The 18,211-nt window shown below is 40.5% G+C and overlaps 1 long non-coding RNA gene across 1 annotated transcript; it reads right to left on the reverse strand.

Annotated features, from left to right (window-relative positions):
* Positions 1-8,790: 8,790 nt before the first annotated feature.
* LOC121826021 (uncharacterized) lies at positions 8,791-10,371 on the reverse strand. Its single transcript, XR_013047134.1, has 3 exons — positions 10,034-10,371; positions 9,550-9,687; positions 8,791-8,958 (listed from the first exon to the last, which is right to left on the reverse strand). It is a non-coding gene; the product is annotated as an uncharacterized LOC121826021 (long non-coding RNA).
* Positions 10,372-18,211: the final 7,840 nt, after the last annotated feature.

The following is an 18,211-nucleotide window of genomic DNA, read 5'->3' on the forward strand; positions in this document are numbered from 1 at the left end:
TCTTCTAGGTACACATAAATATATTTCAGAGAGACAGGTAATCTTCAAATACGTCAAAGACCTACAGAATATGGCATTTAAAATTTTTTTTAAAATGTGAACTTTCTGGACAGTGAGACATGTCTGCTCCTGACAGCACCAGATTTACTTGAGAGAGGAGAATGGGAATTGAAAACACTCCATATGGAATTTATATTCACCTTGGCAAAAATAGCCATTTGGGCAAGAAACTGTTCTTGCCTGGACTGCTTGATCGACTGGACCTACAGGACCCATAGAAAGATGACCACTGAACTTTGCTTGACAAAATGGTCCTTCAGGTGCCTGCTTCACAGAGAAAACTCCTAGAAATTTTACAGGACACTGAAAAAAATGACCAAGAGACTCTAGCCCTGTGGACTAAATACAGATGCCCCAACTTAACAAAGGAACATGAGGTGACTGTCCAGGCTGTCAGCTGTCTCTGTCTACCCTGCAAGACTCCTGAAAGTTGCTTGCATCCTCCCATCTCTCTGGTAATATTATATCCTTCTGAGGTCTTTGATATAGTTGAAGCTAGAGAGTTACACATTTCCTTAGTTATGATAAAAGATAAGTTAGATATAAAACCTTAACCTCACAAATATATGATAGGTAGAATATTTTCTTTAATATTGTAACTGCAATTCTTGCTTGATAATTGTTTTGTTATTTGCAATTTTACTATGTTAATGTCAAAAACTTCCTTTTTGAAAATGAAGAAAAGGGGAAGTGCGGTGGATATCACTCTGTATAAATAAAAAGTAATTGGCCAGTAGCCAGACAGAAAGTATAGGCAGGACTAACAGAGAGGAGAATTGAGGAAACAGGAAGGGAAGGGAGAGACTGCCTGGAGCCCCCTCCAGGACCAGAAAAATATATGGTACTAATAAGCCACAAAGCACGTGGCAAAGTATAGATTAATAGAAATGGGCTAAATATAAGAATAAGAGCTAGACAATGATAGGCCTGAGCTAATGGCCAAGCAGTTCAAGTAATGTAAGAGTCTGTGTGTTTATTTTATAAGTGGGCTCAGGGACTGACGGGACTTGCTGGGAGCTGGAGAGAAATTCTCCATCTACAGCATGGAGCCAGATGGGGAATCCAAGCAGAAAGACAAGGAGAAGAAAAGTGGAGTCAGAGGGATGATGAGCACTGCCAGGGGAACAAGATGTAATGGAACACAGGTAATGCCACAAAGACACATGGCAAACATCTTAATTTGAATGGGTTGAGTTAAGTTGTAAGAGTTAGCTAGCAAGAAGCCTGAGCCATAGGCCATTTGATTTGTAATTAATATTAAGCCTCTGACTGGTTATTTGGGTATTGAGGGGCAGGAAAGATTATTCTGTTTACAAATGGCACCTACTATCTGTCGTGAAGTCACACAGACCTGAGAAAGCTTAAAATAGATTCTGAATACACAAAAACAAAGCCACACTGGGCTTCCTAGTCTTACAATCTCATGCCATCAGCAGCTCAGAAATGGACCTGTCCACCAGCTGCCATATGCTAAGCAGCATGGTGGATTTTTACAGTCTCTCCCACAGGTCATGATAGAGAGAGGATTCTCCTAGCCTCTCCCTGTGGGCTTGAGAGCACAGCTGCAGACTTAAGGACACAGCTCTACACATACTGCTTCCCAGAATTGGGGAGGTAAGCTTAACTCATTGTCGTGCCTTGTTGAAAAGATGAATGGGGCAGAACCAGCAGTCAAAGATGTGCAGCTTAGCAATTTAAAAACTCTTCCAGTAAGGAAAGAATTAAAGGTGCAAAATAAAACAGATTCAGATGGGAAAATCCTCTAAGTAGGTAACAGTGTGTTTAAAAATATAGGTAAGCTTGGGAGAGAAAAAAAAAACGGTAGAAAAAGTCCTTTGAAACATTTTTTAAAAAAGCCATGTAAAGATGGAAATTATACAGAGAGTCTGCATACTGTATAATATTGCATTGTCTTTGGGATTTTTTTAACTGCAAAGAGTCATTTGATTGTAGAGGTTACAAAGTTAAACCAATATGTGTATTTTAAAGGTATCTTGACTTAAAAATTTGGGTCTAAGGATATGTTGTTTTGGAAAAGAGCTCTGCTTTTGTTTCCACAGAAGATGAGGAGCTTTGAATTTTTTCCAAGTTAATATGGTTCCATAAGGGAAGACCCCTTCAGAGGTCTTCAGATGATTCAATATCCAGAACAGCTTCAAGGCAACTGGCTGAGATGATAAAGACTCACAGACTATTCCACTCAGGACTTGACTATAATTCTAAATTGTCTCAGGAGCCACATAAGGTTACCAGTGGCCCCAATCAGCAGGATGTAGTATAGAAAACTATGGCCAAATTACAAAACTATGCCCAAATATTACAAAAATTGTAAACATTTATTTTCATTTAAGGGGAGTTGGTTACAAACTGTTATTGGTCATAGTTAAAAAAAAGACTAAACAAAGGAGTTAAATTGAGAGATCTCTTTCTAAAAGGAGAAGAGAGGATATGATAGAGAAATGATAAAAGAGTAGATTATTGAATCTACTTTAATCCAAAAAACCCAGAACTATTCTTAGATATTTTTCATTAGTATGAATTTTGGCTTATTGATGTAAATTTAATGTTAGTTTTGTTATATTATATGTATATTTCTACTCTTGCTTAAGGTTATGATTTTAGAGTTCATTTAAAAATATAATGTATAGTTAAGAAATATAAATTAATAGTCATTTATAATAATCAAACTTATATTCATGTTAGTTAGGTTTGATAGATATGCAAACATATTTCAATCACATAGGTAATCTTCAAACACTTCAAAACTTACAAAACATGTCATTTAAAATATTTTAAGAACTTAGACTTTTGAGGACAGTGAGACATGTCTGTTCTTGGCAGCATCAATTACCTCCAAGAGGATGATGGGCATTGTTAAGAAACTCATTATGGAGTTTGCCTATAATATGGAAAAGATTGGGGCAAGAAACTGCTCTTGCCTGAAGTGCTTGAGAGTATATTGTATAAACTGCACATGCAGGACCCATAGGAAAGTGACCACTGAACTTTGCCAAAACAAGGAGGGATGATCCTCCAGGACCATGCTTTGCAGAAGAAACTGTAAGACATTCTGCAGAACACAGGAAAGTGACTGATAAACTTTGCAATTAGGCAGACAAGTCCTTGAAATTTCCTGCTTCACTGAAAAATATGCCAGAGACTCTTAGGCCTGTGGGCTGAAGATACATTCCCCAATGATACAGAGGAACTTTGGGTGACTGTCCAGACAGCCAGATGTCTCTGTTATTTCTAGAATTTTGGAACTTGCTTACAATATACTTCCCATTTACTCAGATAATATTATATTCTTCTGAGGTCTTTGAGGGAGTTTTTAAAGACTAGATAGTTATAATAAAGTTTTCCTTGTTTAGGATAAAAGGAAAATTAGATATGAAACTTTACACTCACAAATATAGGATAAATGATGCCAGGGTAGCAAGATGTAATGGAAGACAGGTAATGCCACAATGACAAATGGCAAACAGCTCAATTAGAATGGGTTGAGTTAAGTTGTAAGAGTTAGCTAGCAAGAAGCCTGAGCCATAGGCCATTTGGTTTGTAATTAATATAAGCCTCTGTGTGTTTACTTAGGACCTAGTGGATGCAAGACTGGGCAGAACACAGGAAAACTTCAGGCTACATTCCTGTCTTCTGTGAAACTTGAAATTGACCAGGTTTTGACACATTTTCTGAAATGTATCATTTTCCACACCTTGTACCCTGTTCCAGTCAATCCTGGTATACTCCCCCCACTGCGTCTCAGACATTATGAGGCACCCCTCTCTCATTCTCTTTGGACAATCACAGGTCCAAATCTTTCACTTACTGTTTCTAGACCCCCTCCCCCAGTTATATTGACCTTCATCCTTGCCCTAAACGCTGCAAGCCTCCTTTCTGTCGCTTCTTCCTTTGGTACTTCCTCTCACTCCTGCTCAGAGGCTGTAAAGGTCTTATGTTTATCCTGGCCTGGTCTCTTACACCAACCCCTTGCAAACACCCAACTTACCATCTTTGTTGAGGGAAGCTCTCTTATAGACAGATCAAGAAACCACCAGTCAGCATATGCAGTGATCACTTCCACTAAAACATTTGAAGTGACCCACCAAGGGTCAATGGGCTAACATATATACTGACTCTAAATATGCCTTTTTAATAGCCCATGCCCATCTGTCCTTTGGAGGGAAAGTGACTTCCTCACTACCAAGGGCACTCCCATAGTTAATGGTCCCCTTATCGCCAAGCTAACTGGAGAAGTAGCCATAATTCACTGCAGGGGAAACCAGTCCTCTAGGACCCAGTGGACTTACTCAATGCCAAGGCAAACTCATTAGCCCACCGACAGGCCTCCAGCACCTCAGGATCAACAGAATATATTTTGTTTTTGGTACTCTCCTACCAGCCCTGTTATCAACCAGAGGAGACTGACAAACTCCTGAAAATTGGGGTCATGCAGACAAAGGATGGATGGTTTTACTTCAATAACTGCTTCATCCTCCCTCAGGAGCTGGCATTGTCCATCATTTCAGACATTCACCAGACTTTATATGTAGGCCCAAAACTTTGTTCCATTTCTTAGAGCCCCTCTTTGACCCCACCCATCTTTAAGCTTGTATTTCACAGGTTCTTCCTCCTGCCAGACTTTTGGCACGGCCAACCTGCAGGGGTCTTCCAGACACATCATTGTCTACAGCAACTTTGAGGACACCAATGAAGTGACAACTGGCAGATTGATTTCAGCCAAACGCCATTATCTCCTAACTCTCGTTGAGACTTTCACAGGATGGATAGAAGCCTTCTTCACATCCAGGGAAACAGCAGATGTGGTAGCTCAAGTACTCCTGGAACACATCATCCCTTGAATTGGCGTGCCAAGACCATACAAATGGACAATAGGCCAGCCTTCTCTTCCAGGGTCATGGAGCTCATGTTGTAAGCTCTCAACATTTCCTGGAACATCCGCATCCCCTATTATCCACAATCCTCATGAAATGTGGAGGGGGCCCATGGATTCACCAAATAACCCCTCACCAAGCTCTCCAATGAATTCAGGTTATCTTGGCTTTGACAAGGGCATCTCCTCATTGTCTTTACCTTCCTCTGAGCCACCCCATGCTCTCCTACAGGTCTAAGCCCTTCTGAGCTCCTTTTATGGAAGATCCATCCTCTCCAATCACCGACCTTCCAGCCCAAACTCCTTCACTGGCTGGGTACCTCCCTTACCTTGTCCTTCTAAGGTCCCTTCCCATTCACATGCTGGTAGCTATCTCCTTGCCCCCATACCAATAGATCTAACTGCCCCTGAGCTTGCCCCATGCACCCTGGGGGAACCAAGTACTCCTCAAACTCCTAGCACTTAAGTCTCTTGAGACCAGGTGGACAAAATCCTACACTGTGATCCTCAGCATCCCTTTGATTGCCAGGCTCCTAGGACAACAAAGCTGGTACCATCTCTTCAGGCTCAAGCAGCCACCTATGCAGGATACATGATCTGTTCAGCAGCGGGGACTCTCCACCCTCCAGTTTCCCAAGATGTCCAATTGAAGGGTGTATCTGTTCTTCTGCCTTGTGCATTCTACTTTGTCAGTACAACCAAGATTTTTTCTGGCAGTCACAGTGCAGGTGTTAATAATCTATTTTTTCCTTGCAACTTGCCTTCTCTACTCCCTCAAGAAACAGATGCCTGGGGCCTCAAGAATGGCAGTAAACCAGATGCTTCTTTCCCCACACCTCCCACTGACTGTGAGCCCTACTGTGTACACAAACTGATCGTTAAACCCACTTTTAAGAGAACGATGTAACAATCACCTTTACTTTCCTTGGACTTCCCACATAATCAACTTTTACAACCTAAACTAATACTTAACTGCAATCCTATTATGTTCTCTTCTATGGCCCAATCCAGAACAATTCATGTGTGTCACTTGCGGGATATAGCAAACATAGAGGTTGAAAACACTCTTCTTCAATGAATATCCACCCAAACTATTGAACACAGCAGCATTGCTGGGTAAACATTGGAGTTTAAAATACTGTTTGTTGTCTGGGTGAGTTGCTGTCAGTTGAAGTTATTGGCTTAATCCCTTGTAAGACTCCATGATTTCTGTAAAGTATCCCACTCCTTCCCAATGTGATTCTTCCTGGGAAGTCAATAAAAGAGAGCACAACAAAAGGGGCACTCACATTCACACACAGGGACAGCCACAGGGACAGATGGACACAGACATAGGGCAGGCACAGACTCAGATTAAAAAACAAAAACAGAGACAGCAACAGACAGATTTCTTCACACAGGCACAGACTCAGAGTCATGCACCAGACAGATGGGAGAAGATAGGGAGCATGAAGTAGAAAATCCAAACCTGGACTTGCTCTTGGTTGAAGGACTCCAAGTAGAAGTGCTTTTATTTCTTTCCTTAATGCAGCCCTGATGCAGTATTGTGACTCTGAGTTAATGGCTGATGTGTTGATTCCACACAATAGGCTCCATTGTTTTGTCAAAACTACATGGCATCAAGCTGCCTTCTAAATATTCAGGCTTGTACCTGTCCATTAGGACAACTATCATCCCTCATCAGAGACATTTATTTATGCAATGGGCTGTGGTGAATGCGCAGACTCACACCTGGCCAAACTTTAGAGAATGCATAACTATGAATTGCTCAGACCTCAACAGGATGTCTGAATCACTCCCTCCAAGGCTCAGGGACTACTTTGGAAGACAGAGGCAGAGGTTGTAGATGATTACTGTAAAAGTGTGTCCAGGACACCTTCATACACAGTGAGGAACTCATAAGCCCCACCCCTCAGTGAGGGATTTTGTGCAGTTAATGTGTGCTGGGGATGGGATGTCATAAAATTACTTGTATAACATTAGAGGGACCAGCCTTAATATTATATACCCCAGGGGCTCAGGAGAGAGAACTATGAATGGCAAGGGTTATTTTTGAAAACAGAATCGTAGCACACAGAGCTCTTAGTCCAGTCTTTTATTCTTCCATATCTTCTCCATGGTCTTCCTGTGCCTTGGGAGTCCCAGTATATTTACACTTACAGGCAGTAATCTTTTGGCACTGCAAAGCCAGGCTTCCAGGGTCAAATGGAGGGGTGATAAGAATCACATAGAGGGGCATTAATTGTTAATAATCATTTGCAACCCAAAAAGAAAGTGACTAATGGGGAAATGAATTAACTAAGGGCTTAATTCAGGTAATGTCTAAGAAGAGGGATTTAATGTGCTCAATTATAATCTTAAACATGATTGGTAGAAAATATAAAGAATCTATAAGTTGCTAGCTCAATGGGAGAAAATAAAACTGTCTTCTTTTTTCCTGTAGCTCCTATCTGTCCAAGCTATCTGCTGTTTTATTTTTTTTCTGCAGGGCGGGGGAAAGTATGCTTGGTTGCTAGGCAACCTGTGATTCCTCTGGTGATAGTTAAAGGGAGATCTGGAATTAGAGGTAAGTTTTGGGAAAGGAGGAAGTTAAGCTTAATTGGCACATCTGCCAGGCCTTCACATATGGGTAGTCTGGATGCTTAAGTCTGTTCTTAGAGAGTACAGAGGTATCTCTAATAAGGTACTTTCCTCCATCTGTGGATGGACCTGGCCAGATGCTGCCAGTGATGATAATTACAGACAGGCTTAAACTGGGGTTCTGGCTGTGCATAGCTGTCAGTGCATGAGGTTATCTAAATATTCCTTTAGGAGAGGGGAAATGGTGTGCAATAAATGATGGAAAAGCTACAATAGCACACAAGAAACTCATAGCAGGAAAAGGCTGATAATCAAAAGCCAAATATTACCATGGCTCCTTGAGCCTCTCGAAGGCCCTTGGCTTCTTCCAGGTATTAGCTTTGTCATCATCAGCTGAAATCCTCCTTTGTATATTTTTGCAGCTTGTAGCATCAAACTAAAGGAAAAGGAAATGCAGGTAAGCAACCACACTTGAACTCTATGGATGTTAAGGACAATATGGCATTTTGGTGGTGTTTACTTGTTTTTGAGCAGTTTGAGTATGTAAACCTCAACAAGGCTGATTTGTGACTTGCAAAATCCACTAAAATTCATTGATGCCTGTTATGTCCAAAGAAAACTGCAATTCCCAAAACTCCAAGGGCAGGCTCAGATATCTGGAAATGGGCTCAACCTGGACTTTAGGAGGATTTCTGGAAGGTAGATAGAAGTCAACATTCCTCAAAAACTTGTGAATCTCTACCCAAAGGTGTCATTTCCCTTATGACTGGCAGTAGAGAAAATGGCTGCCTGTGGTGCATATTACCATAATGAGGCCCATGCTAGCCTCCAGGCTGCTTCAGGGTCACAAGTACTTTTTATGCATTTCAAAGTCTATGCTAGTGTCCTAGGTCCTCTCCCGTCCTCCCCTACCCTAAACTCACTCTAGTTCAGAAGCATCCCTTCTCACACCTTCTCAGTATCTTTATAAATCTCTCTCTTTGTGTCTCTCTCTCCTCCTGTCTCCATGTTCCTCTCCCTCTCTCTGTCTCCTCCTCTGTCTCATTCTCTCTCTCTCTGCCTCTCTGTCTGTTTCTGCTTCTATCATTAGCCAGGTCCAGTTGGCTGACTATGTTCAGCCAACATCTCCTTCTGCTTTGAACATTCCAGATCACTCTATCTGTTCAAACTCTGGTATCTATAATAAAAATCCTTCCCCTTAAACATATCACTGAGAGGTCAGGTGATCAGTTTGTACAATACCAAGAAACAGCTTAAAATATTTGCATAATGCATTTTAATGGGAAAATATTTCAAACATATACAGAATTCAATATATACTATGTCTTCTGCCAGAACATAGTTAACCATGTCTATTTTTTATAAAATCTTCCTGACAGATTGTCATTTGTTGTGTTCTTTCAGAGAATTATCAGCTTCGGTAGCAACTAAAAAGAAAAGAAAGAACTATCAGTTGCATCATCAAGAACATCACTGGTGACATACATCTCAGGATCAGGAGTAGCAGTGGCATCATCAGTAGAATCTTATGGAGTGACATTAGTATCATTGTGTTTGAGAAGGTGTGAGAATGTGGAGCCTCATTTTGTTGGTTCTATTCTCAGATGTTGCTTCTTCTGAAATATTTGTTTCTAAGAAGATGCTATACTCATAAGTCACAATGTATGCACACAGAAAAATAGAAACTAATATTTAACAGTTATATATCTCTGCTTAGCCATTCAGAAAAACACAAGGTTCACATTAGGAGTGAAAGAAATTCCCTTGTTCCAGAATAGGAGACAACTGTGAACCTACCAGCTTTACTTGGGCACTTTCGTTGGACTAAACTGTTATTTTTATGTGATATATTTTTAATATTATTGGGAAATAAAGAATGAAATTTTTTCTGGTGCTAGGAAATGCCCAAAAGTTCTATATAAAGCATGAAATTTATTAATCTTACATACTAGTGCCCAAAAAATTAGATTTCTACTACAAAAATCTTCATCTATTTTAAACCATTTCTGTGGTCTCACCTTGTCCAACGTTTTGGTTCCTGTAATCTCTCAAATTACTTCGTCTGCGGAATATTATATTGCTTATGAGTCTTATCATCATCATAATCGAAACCAGGAACCACATTGCTGGAGTAATAAGGAGCAGCAGCATGTCTTCTGCCAAAGGAGGAATAAATTTTATAGAGGTGTTCATTGTATAGCTGGTGTGGTCAGCTGTATTTACAGAACCAAAAATTTTGTTGCTACCCTGTGTAGGTTCTGGAGTGTCACATGGCACATGAACAAGAGAAGATTCCCGATCAGTAGTGAATCTACTACACTTGTGTTCTTCTCTAAGACACGCTTCAAAAACTGGGTCAGTGTTTGAAAAGGGTCCATGGTGTCATTAGTGTGGTGACCAAGAGCAGGCTCAGGGTCAGTATATGGTCTCCCCCTTGCATGCCCAGTGCAAATACCTAAATAATTGTGGGATCCAGAACAGTGTCCTGGGCTGAATGCGCACCTTTTTTATTATCAACCGGGTCAACTCCTTCTCCATCCCATGTAGGTGGTAAATGGACCAAATTGTGCCGAACGGTAATATGGGGATCACAAGGTGCCTTCTTTTCAACCTTTAAGGAAAATGTGAGACATTAGTTTTCATAAACATTTTCACTGATTTTATTCATTTTAAGACTTATCTGTTATGTCAGGGTCTTGATTTATAGCCCCCAAATGTCTCTTTTCTCAGTCTAATTTTATCACAACAGCCATTGATATTCAGTACTTTCTGCTTCCTTTCTGTTTGAGTAAAAGGCCCAGAGTTTTGAGAAATTTAAAAGGGGACCTTCTCAGCTTTATGCCTTCTTTCCTTCTTGTCTTTACTACCTGACACTGTCATTCTCTGTATAATGGGAAGTTGTAAAAGGAAAAGGACAAAATGTGTCCTTTCCTGTCTGTATGACAGGGATTTTGCATTCTGGCCAGATTAAGAAAATGTGACAATGAGGAGCTTTTGGAACAAAAGGAACCTCTCTCTTCTGCACTGCATTAATGCTTTCCCCACAACCTTTCACAATGGCCATTAGGTTCCTTGGACAGTAGAACAGTGAGGGTGATTTTGAAATGCATGAGCAGAGGGGAGCTGTGGAGCTGCAAGTTAGGATTCTGGGAGATGCCTTCCAAGTTCTTACTCCTTAACTATGACTATTGTCATACATGGAGGATAGCTATAATGGCCTGCCCCAGCACCTCTCTGGAGGCTTGAGTGAGAACAGCCCCCATGGGCTCATATATTTGAATGCTTGGCCACCAGTTGGTGGAACTATCTGGGGGAGGATTAGGAGGTGTGGCGTTTTCAGAGGAGTTGTGTCATTGTTGGCTCACCTTGAGGTTTCAGAAGACTTGTGCTATTTTCAGGGAGCTCTCTGTTTCTTGTGTGAGTCAGTGTAGCTCTCAGCTGCTGCTTCAGCACCATGCCTGCCTGCCTGAATTATGATGGTGATGGAACTGTATGCATCCCATTGGAACCATAAGCCCCACTACAAACAAACCCTTCCTTCTAGAAGTTGCCTTGGGCATGGCAATAGAAAGTAATAGAACTGACATCTAATTACAGTATGAGTGACATAAACAAAGCCTGAAGGATATATTGGAGTCACTGAAGGGGTGTTACCCAGAGTAATATGGCAAAAACAGATGAAGTAATTCTATAATGTTGGCTTAGATAGCATACAAAGAAGACCAGATTATTTAATAAGGTAAATTTATGAAATATGAGTTTTGAAAATGTATTTGATGATGCTTGGCAGATGGAAAACCTCACTGAATTTTATTCCACAACAAATAATGACTGCAGGTCTTTGTCATTCATGACATGTCAGTGACATGCTCCCTTTCTGATTTTTGTCTCCATAGTCTAATTTACTATCACATACCCATGAAAAGAGTGGTTCTCAACAGGTGGTTAGTGACCCATTTGGAAAACCTAAGACTGTCTTTCATGGGGTTCACCTAACATCTTCTGAAAACATAGATATAGACATGATAATTCATAAGACATGAAAAATGACAGTTATCATTTAAATTATGAATACCAAAATTAAAAACAGAACAGGAGAAAAGTGTTTCACTCTCTTTTGCTCAGTTTCTTTGAAGTTGCCTGAGTTCTGGCATGTGATAGGTGGATCTGAGTTTCATTGCTGGAAGTAAAATGGGAACCATGTCTAATGATCTTTACCCAAGTATTTTCAACACATGGTTCGTAGTAAAGCAGTTTGCTGGTAATTGTGTTTTCTGGGATGGATCCTGGGTCATTATGCCTGCATGCAGAGTGATCTGCTGGCATTGGTGTGCTAGTGTATTGTATCAATTTCTTTTGTATTTTGTGGAGTGTGTGTGTGTGTTTGTGTGTGTGTGTGTGTGTGTATTAATGCTGATATATTTACATTCAAAGCATATATATTAAGGCCACCAAATGGCTAATGTCATAAAGGCACTTGCCAGCATGCCTGTCACTTCCATTGAACCCTGAGATTGAAATGGTGAGAGGATAGAAACAACTCCAAAAAATTATTCTTGCACCTGCAAACTTCTGCTGTGGCAAACAGTTTCTTGCCTTTTCCCATTCACCAAATAATTTGAGAACAGATTATCCTTGATCTCAACGAGACCAGTGTCCTCTGGATTATGAGTGCACAGTTTAGAGGAGTGTACCAACAAGACCACCTCCTATTCATGTTCTTCCTGCAAATAAGTTCTCTGCATTTCAATGTTTCATACCAGCAGGCTGATGAGGCCTAGGGTATAAAATTTTGGCAACACCCCTGAGCTGACTCATTGTTTATACTAAGGACATTTGGTCTTTGCTTATGAACAGGTGCATAAGAAACATATTGATTCTGAGGTCTGGAAAGATGACTCAGCAGGGAATACCACATTATGCTGGGGCAGAGGCTTTGGCTTTGATTCACAGAACCAACATCGTGGCTGAGAACCTTCTGGAACTGCAGTGCCAGGGGATCCAAAGCGCCCCTGGATGTCTGTGGGCACACCACAAACAGAGTGCACAGAAGAATGCTTTCAAAACATTTCCACCCCTAAAATAAATCCACTGAAGTCATACAAGAATGTTTGGTAGGTTCCTGTTGACATTATCTACTGCATGATTCTCTAACGTTTACTCTCTTTATTTGTGTGTGGTTGTATCTTTCTGATTCAAATAGCTCCCTTTCTGATTTTTGTCTCCATCGTCTAATTTACTATCACATACCCACGAAAATAGTGGTTCTCAACAGGTGGTTAGTGACCCATTTGGAAAACCTAAGACTGTCTTTCATGGGGTTCACCTAACACCTCCTGATAACATAGATATAGACATGATAATTCATAAGATTCGAAAAATGACAGTTATGAAATAGCAAGGGAAAAAATTTCCTGTGCAGGTTCACCACAACATGAGATAGGTCATCAGATGGCCACAGACCTAGGAAACTTGAGAACTAGTGCCTTACAGGGTCATTAGATTTTGGACTCCCAGAAGGGAGGATATAAGGAGGTGAAGAAATGGGCCAGGCTGGCTTCCTCTTCTCTGACACTATTTGAAATACTGCAGACATAGGAACACAGAGACATCGTTCCTCTCACAAACAAATATATTATATGTCAAATAAGTGGAAATTAAAGGTAAATATATTTCTTTTTTTTTGCAGCTATCAGTTATTACCTCATCTAGGGGAGACTTTTCCAGGTCCCCCAAGATGGTCTTGACACTCGAGGACCTTATTCCAGAGCCAATATGTTCCTAGATCTTCTGCAAAGGAAAGGTAGAGGATGAACCTTCTCAGTTAAGGAAATCAATTCTTTTGTTTGATATGTATGTGAAGTGTGTGTGAGACCCAAAACCATTATTTGCTTCATTTTCCAATGAAGCCGTCTTCTGACACAAAAGAGGCTGTGCTGTGTTCCTTTAAATTATGAATACCAAGATTCAAACATAACAGGAGAAAAGTGTTTCACTCTCTTTTGCTCAGTTTCATTGAGGTCGCCTGAGTTCTGGCATGTGATAGGTGTATTTGAGTTTCATTGCTGGAAGTAAAATGGGAACCATGTCTAATGATCTTTACCCGAGTATTTTCAACACATTGTTCGTAGTAAAGCAGTTTGCTGGTAATTGTGTTTTCTGGGATAGATCCCGGGTCATTATGCCTGCATGCAGAGTGTTCTGCTGGCATTGGTGTACTAGTGTATTGTATCAATTTCTTTTGTATTTTGTGGAGTTTGTGTGTGTGTGTGTGTGTGTGTGTGTGTGTGTGAGTGTGTGTGTGTGTGTGTGTGTATTAATGCTGATATATTCTGATATATTTACATTCAAAGCATATATATTAAGGCCACCAAATGGCTAATGTCATAAAGGCACTTGCCAGCATGCCTGTCACTTCCAATTGAACCCTGAGTTTGAAATGGTGAGAGGATAGAAACAACTCCTAAAAATTATCCTTGCACCTGCACACTTCTGCTGTGGCAAATAGTTTCTTGCCTTTTCCCAATCACCAAATAATTTGAGAACAGATTATCCTTGATCTCAACGAGACCAGTGTCCTCTGCATTATGAGTGCACAGATTAGAGGAGTGTACCAACAAGACTACCTCCTATTCATGTTCTTCCTGCCAATAAGTTCTCTGCATTTCAATGTTTCATACCAGCAGGCTGAAAAAGCCTAGGGTATAAAATTTTGGCAACCCCCCTGAGGTGACTCATTGTTTATACTAAGGACATTTGGTCTTTGCTTATGAACAGGTGCATAAGAAACATACTGATTCTGGGGTCTGGAAAGATGACTCAGCAGGGAATACCACATTATGCTGGGGCAGAGGCTTTGGCTTTGATTCACAGAACCAACATCGTGGCTGAGAACCTTCTGGAACTGCAGTGCCAGGGGATCCAAAGCGCCCCTGGATGTCTGTGGGCACACCACAAACAGAGTGCACAGAAGAATGCTTTCAAAACATTTCCACCCCTAAAATAAATCCACTGAAGTCATACAAGAATGTTTGGTAGGTTCCTGTTGACATTATCTACTGCATGATTCTCTAACGTTTACTCTCTTTATTTGTGTGTGGTTGTATCTTTCTGATTCAAATAGCTCCCTTTCTGATTTTTGTCTCCATTGTCTAATTTACTATCACATACCCTTGAAAAGAGTGGTTCTCAACAGGTGGTTAGTGACCCATTTGGAAAACCTAAGACTGTCTTTCACGGGGTTCACCTAACACCTCCTGATAACATAGATATAGACATGATAATTCATAAGATTCGAAAAATGACAGTTATGAAATAGCAAGGGAAAAAATTTCCTGTGCAGGTTCACCACAACATGAGATAGGTCATCAGATGGCCACAGACCTAGGAAACTTGAGAACTAGTGCCTTACAGGGTCATTAGATTTTGGACTCCCAGAAGGGAGGATATAAGGAGGTGAAGAAATGGGCCAGGCTGGCTTCCTCTTCTCTGACACTATTTGAAATACTGCAGACATAGGAACACAGAGACATCGTTCCTCTCACAAACAAATATATTATATGTCAAATAAGTGGAAATTAAAGGTAAATATATTTCTTTTTTTTTGCAGCTATCAGTTATTACCTCATCTAGGGGAGACTTTTCCAGGTCCCCCAAGATGGTCTTGACACTCGAGGACCTTATTCCAGAGCCAATATGTTCCTAGATCTTCTGCAAAGGAAAGGTAGAGGATGAACCTTCTCAGTTAAGGAAATCAATTCTTTTGTTTGATATGTATGTGAAGTGTGTGTGAGACCCAAAACCATTATTTGCTTCATTTTCCAATGAAGCCGTCTTCTGACACAAAAGAGGCTGTGCTGTGTTCCTTTAAATTATGAATACCAAGATTCAAACATAACAGGAGAAAAGTGTTTCACTCTCTTTTGCTCAGTTTCATTGAGGTCGCCTGAGTTCTGGCATGTGATAGGTGTATTTGAGTTTCATTGCTGGAAGTAAAATGGGAACCATGTCTAATGATCTTTACCCGAGTATTTTCAACACATTGTTCGTAGTAAAGCAGTTTGCTGGTAATTGTGTTTTCTGGGATAGATCCCGGGTCATTATGCCTGCATGCAGAGTGTTCTGCTGGCATTGGTGTACTAGTGTATTGTATCAATTTCTTTTGTATTTTGTGGAGTTTGTGTGTGTGTGTGTGTGTGTGTGTGTGTGTGTGTGTGTGTGTGAGTGTGTGTGTGTGTGTGTGTATTAATGCTGATATATTCTGATATATTTACATTCAAAGCATATATATTAAGGCCACCAAATGGCTAATGTCATAAAGGCACTTGCCAGCATGCCTGTCACTTCCAATTGAACCCTGAGTTTGAAATGGTGAGAGGATAGAAACAACTCCTAAAAATTATCCTTGCACCTGCACACTTCTGCTGTGGCAAATAGTTTCTTGCCTTTTCCCAATCACCAAATAATTTGAGAACAGATTATCCTTGATCTCAACGAGACCAGTGTCCTCTGCATTATGAGTGCACAGATTAGAGGAGTGTACCAACAAGACTACCTCCTATTCATGTTCTTCCTGCCAATAAGTTCTCTGCATTTCAATGTTTCATACCAGCAGGCTGAAAAAGCCTAGGGTATAAAATTTTGGCAACCCCCCTGAGGTGACTCATTGTTTATACTAAGGACATTTGGTCTTTGCTTATGAACAGGTGCATAAGAAACATACTGATTCTGGGGTCTGTAAAGATGACTCAGCAGGGAATACCACATTTTGCTGGGGCAGAGGCTTTGGCTTTGATTCACAGAACCAACATCTTGGCTGAGAACCTTCTGGAACTGCAGTGCCAGGGGATCCAAAGCGCCCCTGGATGTCTGAGGACACACCACAAACAGAGTGCACAGACAAATGCTTTCAAAACATTTCCACCCCTAAAATAAATCCACTGAAGTCATACAAGAATGTTTGGTAGGTTCCTGTTGACATTATCTACTGCATGATTCTCTAACGTTTACTCTCTTTATTTGTGTGTGGTTGTATCTTTCTGATTCAAATAGCTCCCTTTCTGATTTTTGTCTCCATAGTCTAATTTACTATCACATACCCTTGAAAAGAGTGGTTCTCAACAGGTGGTTAGTGACCCATTTGGAAAACCTAAGACTGTCTTTCACGGGGTTCACCTAACACCTCCTGATAACATAGATATAGACATGATAATTCATAAGATTCGAAAAATGACAGTTATCAAATAGCAAGGGAAAAAATTTCCTGTGCAGGTTCACCACAACATGAGATAGGTCTTCAGATGGCCACAGCCCTAGGAAACTTGAGAACTAGTGCCTTACAGGGTCATTAGATTTTGGACTCAGAGAAGGGAGGATATAAGGAGGTGAAGAAATGGGCCAGGCTAGCTTCCTCTTCTCTGACACTATTTGAAATACTGCAGACATAGGAACACAGAGACATCGTTCCTCTCACAAAAAAATATATTATATGTCAAATAAGTGGAAATTAAAGGTAAATATATTTCTTTTTTTTTGCAGCTATCAGTAATTACCTCATCTAGGGGAGACTTTTCCAGGTCCCCCAAGATGGTCTTGACACTGGAGGACCTTATTCCAGAGCCAATATGTTCCTCGATCTTCTGCAAAGGAAAGGTAGAGGATGAACCTTCTCAGTTAAGGAAATCAATTTTTTTGTTTGGTGTGTATCTGAAGTGTGTGTGAGACCCAAAACCATTATTTGCTTCATTTTCAAATGAAGCCGTCTTCTGACACAAAAGAGGCTGTGCTGTGTTCCTTTAAATTATGAATACCAAAATTCAAACAGAACAGGAGAAAAGTGTTTCACTTTCTTTTCCTCACTTTCATTGAGGTTGCCTGAGTTCTGTCATGTGATAGGTGGATAAGAGTTTCATTGCTGGAAGTAAAATGGGAACCATGTCTAATGATCTTTACCCGAGTATTTTCAACACATGGTTAGTAGTCAAACAGTTTGCTGGTAATTGTGTTTTCTGGGATGGATCCCAGGTCATTATGCCTGCATGCAGAGTGATCTGCTGGCATTGGTGTACTACTGTATTGTATAAATTTCTTTTGTAATTTGTGGAGTGTGTGTGTGTGTGTGTGTATTAATTCTGATATATTTACATTCAAAGCATATATATTAAGGCCAAAAAATGGCTAATGTCATAAAGGCACTTGCCAGCATGACTGACACTTCCAATTGAACCCTGAGATTTAAATGGTGAGAGGATAGAAACACTCCTAAAAATTATCCCTGCATCTGCACACTTCTGCTGTGGCAAACAGTTTCTTGCCTTTTCCCATTCACCAAATAAATTGAGAACAGATTATCCATGAACTCAAAGAGACCAGTGTCCTCTGCATTATGAGTGCACAGATTAGAGGAGTGTACCAACAAGACCACCTCTATTCATGTTCTTCCTGCCTATAAGTTCTCTGCATTTCAATGTTTCATTCCAGCAGGCTGATGAGGCCTAGGGTATAAAATTTTGGCAACCACCCTGAAAGCTGACTCATTGTTTATACTAAGGACATATTGGTCTTTGTTTATGAACAGGTGCATAAGAAAAATATTGATTCTGGGTTCTGGAAAGATGACTCAGCAGGGTTTACCACTTTTTACTCGGACAGAGGCTGTGGCTTTGATTCACAGAACCAACA

This window comes from Peromyscus maniculatus, chromosome 22 (genome assembly GCF_049852395.1).
Source record: "Peromyscus maniculatus bairdii isolate BWxNUB_F1_BW_parent chromosome 22, HU_Pman_BW_mat_3.1, whole genome shotgun sequence".
NCBI classification, from domain to species: Eukaryota; Metazoa; Chordata; class Mammalia; order Rodentia; family Cricetidae; genus Peromyscus; species Peromyscus maniculatus.